Source organism: Microtus oregoni, unplaced genomic scaffold (genome assembly GCF_018167655.1).
Source record: "Microtus oregoni isolate MIOR12 unplaced genomic scaffold, Mior012 000010F_ref0000083, whole genome shotgun sequence".
In the NCBI taxonomy this organism is placed as follows: Eukaryota; Metazoa; Chordata; class Mammalia; order Rodentia; family Cricetidae; genus Microtus; species Microtus oregoni.
Window position 1 is genome coordinate 12,654,207 of NW_024543069.1, and position 6,159 is coordinate 12,660,365.

A 6,159-nucleotide genomic window follows, 5' to 3' on the forward strand; every position below is an offset into this window, starting at 1 on the left:
CACAGAAACATCCCATGCGCCCTCTATGTCTCCCGATACACAGTTTCCCTGTATCTGCATACTACGCTGCAGTCACATGTCTGGTGCCATTGTTGAGCTTATGCTGACATCATTGTCACCCAAGAATACCACTGTACACCGTGTGGACATAATACACAGTGCCACCCATTCATATCATACGGAATGCTTTTGTTCCACATGACTGGCTTAGGGCCTATTTAGATAGAAATCACAAGGAGGCAAGGAGCAGCTTCGTTAGTGTTGGCAGCCCCAAGCTCCAGAGTGCTGGTGGTCAGGCACTCAGGGCAAAGCAGTATCTGGACCTCCAAAACCAGCAAGCAGCCCTGCAGCAGCCGCTGGTAGTGTGGGCTCTGAGTTTGGAGATTGGGGCCCGGCTGCTCTTAACTCCTGGCAGCTGTTGAAACGCCTCCAGGAAGCAGGGCTCATGGTTTATCTTCTTAGGGCCTCTGTAACCCTTCGTAGTCTCTGTAATCACCATCTCCCAGCCACTCTGGAACTCTTTTATATATTTTTTATTTTTCTATACCATTGTGGGGTAGTTTGACTTTCGACCCGTTTATCATCTTGGTACTGTGGTGGCTTCTGGCTGAGCTAAATGGCCGTCTCTCATGATGCCATGGTGTCTGTGGAACAGTCAGTCGACTTCCTGCTGCTGATCCCCATGGACGGTTTTCATCTTCTTGGGGAATTATTTTCAGGTTTATAACTGCCGTGGCGACTGTCCTTGGAGATGTTCTTCTTCCTAGCTTCTATTTTTCAACCTCCAAATAACTCCATGGCAACGCATACCAGGTGAAGGATTCTGCTATGATGTCAGAAAGAAAACATCTGTAGGAAAGGCGCTGTTGTTGAAGGGAAGCTGCCACTTCCTCCACTGGAAAGGATTTCAGGCCTCAGGGCTGTGACAGGCCTAAGACTTTCCCTCTCTGCTTTGTGAGAGCAGTTTCTCCTCCTCTGAGGGACAAGGTTTCGGAAGAAGACACTCGAGGAACGGCCCGAGGCAGCAGTGTTGAAACGCGTTGTTTTGCTCAGGTTGAAGACACTGACCTAAACTTCAGAATCCATATTTAAAACAGAGTTCTTCTGTCCTTTTTTATTGTTTTTATTGACCTATATATTTTTCTCCACTCTCCTCCCATCCTCTACCCTCCCCTTCTGCCCTCTCCCATGATCCCCACACTCCCAGTCTATTCAGGAGATAATTGTCTTTTTCTACTTTCCATGTAGATTAGATCCATGTATGTCTCTCCTAGGGTCCTCATTGTTGTCTGTTTTTCTTTTTTTTATGTCTAAAAGCCACTTATGAGTGAATACATATTATATTTGTCTTTCTGGATCTGGGTTACTTCACTCAATATGATGTTTTCTAGCTCCATCCATTTGTCTGCAAATTTCAAGATGTCATTTTTTTTCTGCTGTGTAGTACTCCATTGTGTAAATGAACCACATCTTCTTTATCCATTCTTCTTCGGTCAAGGGGCATTTAGGTTGTTTCCAGGTTCTGGCTATGACAAACAATGCTGCTATGAACATAGCTGTGTACATATCCTTGTGGTACGATCGAGCATCCTTTGGGTATATACCCAAAAGTGGTATTGCTGGGTCTTAAGGTAGGTTGTTTCCTAATTTTCTGAGAAATCGCCAACTGCTGGACAGATGGCCTAGCTGTTAAAGGCTAGGCTCACAACCAAAAAACACTCTGGAACTCTTACGCTACCACGTAAGTATGGAGAAAGCCGAGGGCTGACAGGGTTGCTGGAGCTTTACAGCTTCTGGGGCCCCTCTCCAAGCAGTTTCTAGCTGTTGCTGTCTGGTACCTGGTAACCCCTGCTCGGAGTTAGCAGCTTACCTTGCAATACAGCAATAAAGGGGCTTTCAGGAAAAGCTCAGTTGGAACTCAATGTTGTAAACCTAGGGGTATTCCCTGAAGGCCAGCCTGTTTATATGCTAGGGAAGTCTGTGACTCATGTGTTTGGGTCACAATCCCACCAGTCACAGCCGTGTATGCATGTGCACGGCTTCCGGTTCTATTAACCACGGGCCTCTCTTGAAGTCAATCAGAAGTGGTACCTAAACCGGGACAAGTTGCCCAAAGCAAGTCCTGGCCTCATCCACCGCGGTGGCTGCAGAGGCTCTTCCAAGCCCAACGGCATTTCTGTAGAGTGGCCCTCACGTGTTTGGAGCGGCTGCAGCGCCCTGAGGGCAGCCCGATTCAGCACCGAAGAAGGGGCTTCTTGGTCGCCAGCTCCCCGCTCCAGGTCACCAGGCACAGAGCAAAGGCCCAGAAGCTGCCAAGCAAGTGAGAGTTTTCGGAAGAAATCCGAGATGAGCCCCCAGAATGATACAGCCTAGGGGTAGAGATCAGTTCATTTTCTCTGTCGTGGAAGAGAAATCTCCAGCCCCTCAGGCAGAACCAGCAGTTAAGGACGGCGGGGCGTTTGTGGCGGTGAGGACACACGCACAGCAGGTGCGCAGAGAAAAAGACCCTCAGGGAAGCAGAGCCAGCCGAGACTTGGAAAGCCTAACATCCTGTCCATTCCCCAGGGGCTGGGGGTTTAAAATCTTCCCCAAAGAAGAGTCTTCCCTAATTTAGGGCTGGTCAGACTGAAGAAAGCTAGGATGGCTGATTGGCCTAAAACTGATGTATAGAGCAGGGGTGAGGTGCGGGGGTTGAGTGGGATTGGTGGTTGACCCTAGTTCATCAACAGGGGGCTTGCTGCTCGGAGACAAAAGCCAACAAGGTCTTTGTTTTAAGCTGTCAGGCTTTTACCTCAATTCCGGACTTAGAAACCCAGCATCTTTATTAGTCACAACTCTTCTCCTCTCCATACCTGTCTAACCTACCAGAGAGTCTGTCCAACTCCTAGTCTCTCACACACGGCCTAAAGACTTGCTCCTAACTACTTGGTTTATTTAAAGAAACAACACCCAAACGCAAAATAAATGCGTGGATATATTTCACTCTCAACAATCCGTATGGATCAGAATGAAGAACGCTAGATACCGACCAGTTTTTGGCGTATTCATTATCTATAGTTGCGTAAATTGTGCTTTCATTGCTCGTTTCTCTGTGTCAGGAGTTGGGAGTAGCCTAATTCTGTTCTGGCTTAGTCAATCAGGATCTAAGCCAGACTCAGTCACCTGAACACGTGACTAAGGCTATATTACCCTTCTCTGTCTTCTATAGAGGCTTTTGTGTGGCCCTTTACCATTGCTGAAGGGGGCTTAGCTCTGGGTCTTGGGTTGCTGTGTCCTCTCTAGACTGGCTGCAGGCTCTCCTAGGATGGTGATCAAAGGTGAGCTGACTCACCATTTCCCATATATGCTGGTTGCCAGAAGTAAGTCACCAAACACAGCTAGTGTTGATAGCAAAAGGAATTCATTTTACATTCTCAGGGGAAAAATTTTGGATATGTTTCATAACTACCATAACTTTATCCTACGCATGCTGCTAAGAGTTATATAGAAGGGTAAATGTCATGCATTGCACAGTGTGAATGCAGATTTAGGCTACTCTGTTTATTTACATGGGCCTGTGTGCTGTTGAAGAAAACAGCCACAGCGAAATTTCTCCATTCATGTTCCCTCTTTCCCTGTGGGCAGAACCCAAGACCCAGCCCTTCTCCATCACTGCGTGCAGGTCTAAACTCCTGCCCAGGTCTATGGCAGGTCAGATACCAAGAAGGAATTCTTATGGTCGGGCCTTAATAATAATACTTAATAATACTGTGTCCTGACTCTGGAAGCCAGGGTAGAATGTTCCATGCGGGCTTTATTCATATAATCAAAACTGATATTGCATATAAAGTTCTGGGTAAATACAGGACAGCAGTTAGTCTTGTCATGGCTCTTTTTGCTAATTTTCCATTCTGACATGAAGCATAAAATTAAAAATCTTGAACCCAGAAGAGTTTAGGTTTTAGCAAAAGGGTAGGCTTACGGTGGCACATCATGGATCTCTAACCTAAGAAATAGATGATGTTTCATTGATTTCTGACTTTTCTTTGTTTGGTTACTATAAAAACTCCGTGAATCTTCTTCCACATTGGAGCATAGAATTTGGGGTAACCTAAACTTGTGTTTCCAGGCCATGGGTTCTTAGGTTTGGCTCTAGAATAAACTATCTCTTGCTCCATTTGAATTGAGAGCTGTGCCTTTGTGTCAACCCCTAGCAACCTGAGTTTGCACCCCAGAATCCACACATATCATGGCAGCTCCCCAATCCCATTCATACACAACACTTAATAGTAATAGAATTTTTTATTTCGAAAGAAAAAAAGAGAAATAGCTAGTGTGAGAAATTGGAAGTTCTCTCTAGAAGCCCCAAGTGAGTAGCAGCGTTGCTCAGTGTGAGTTGTTCCAACAGTTACACCAAGTGTAAAAATTCCTGAATATTTTCTTACCAGTTGTTAGAGACCATGGTAACAGGATAGAAACAAAAGCGCATTGCTCGGCTGTGATTTCAGAAGGGATTTCTGTGGCTTCATAGAGAAATGTTCTTCGCACCTTCCAGTCTCATATCCTAAAACTAGAAGAGGCAGAAAGAGACACTGTCCCCATCTCTAGTTCCTCCCAGGACAGGAACACTCTTTAATAATGAGATTAGGCTCACAGGCTCTGACTCATGAACCTCAGCATGAATGAACTCCCCGGGTCGGGCTGACAGATACTTTGATTCTCTGGAAAGGGGCTGATTTACGCAGCAGGGTTTTCCACAGCGTTGGGTAGCGGATCCGCTGTGAAAGGTTAAATGAACAAAACAAAACAAGGTATCAAAGTTTGCTTGATACCTGTTGTGATCATGGGAACCAAAGCTAACTTTAGATTTGAATGATTTCCCCATAATCTGGATGGAAGCCCCTCAGGATTCTCCTTTCTTCACTTTCAGGGAGTCAGCACTCCCTGGTGCCTTTTAGGGTATTTCTGAGGTTGATGGTAGTTCCAATCTTTGTCTCCTGCTGGAAGATCCGAGTTACAGCTCTTTCTGCCAATATTCCCTACCCCTAAGGCTGCCTTTAGGAGCATTGCACGGGAGGCGCTCCTAATGGACGAACTGAAAGGAGATGTCTCTTCCGGCTGGCGTTATAAATCCTGAATTAGCATGGAGAGGTCGGTCTTGGGAGATGGCACAGCGGGTAAAGTGCTTGGTGCACAAGTCTAAGGACCTGAGTTCAGATCCCTTGCTCACCCACGTAAGTGCAGGAGAGCATGGAGGCCTGTCTGTAATCCAAGAGCTGGTGGGGCAGAGACGAGATCCCAGAACAAGCATGTGTTTTAGACTAGCCGAGGGGTTGATCTCTAGGTTTAGGTGGGAGACCTGCCTCAAAAGATAGAGGAAGACATCTGTGAATGAGAACTCCAGGAAAGAAGCTGATGGACTAACTAGGACCTTAAGGATGTGGGGAGAATGGAATGTTGCCAGCCAAGAGCCCAATTACTGTTTATCTTGGGCTTCCTTTAGCTCCCAAATTGCCATCACCTGTGCCCCAACACCCTGACATTAACAGATAAAGCTGGACCTAACTTCCTAAAGGATAAAACTTTTTTTGGAATGTATAAACATAACAAAAACCCTAGCTTTCCACCAACCGAAGGGCTAAGAGTGTTATCAGACAACACCTGAGTCCTATAGCTGAGACACTCCGCCTGGCTGCACCCCAACTCTGATAACTGAGACACTCTCCCTGGCTGCACCCCAACTCTTGGATGTTTCCACCAATGTATTCTAAAAGGTGCTGAGCAAGTTGCCAAGGGAGGAAAACACCCAGGAGTCCTAACCAGCTGTGACACCTATGAATCACTACCTGCCCCCACATAGCAAGATATCCCTAAAGGGTCTATAGTGGCTCCTACAGCTTGGTGGTGATTGACAGCTGTCTACTTGGAGGCCCACTCAACAGGAGGAGAGTCATGCCTGGTATTATCAACTTAGCCAACCTCCTGTGGTAGAGGATAGCCTACCACTACCATTTTTCTAGACCAGCATAATCTCTAACCGCACTTTAAATAGTCGTCCTTATACCCACAGCTAAATGAACTGCTCTCCAGTCATCAGAGAAACTTCTCTTTGCACCAGACGGAGACCATTACAGAAAACTACAACTGATCAAAATGTGGAGAGTGGCTGACCGTAGGGTG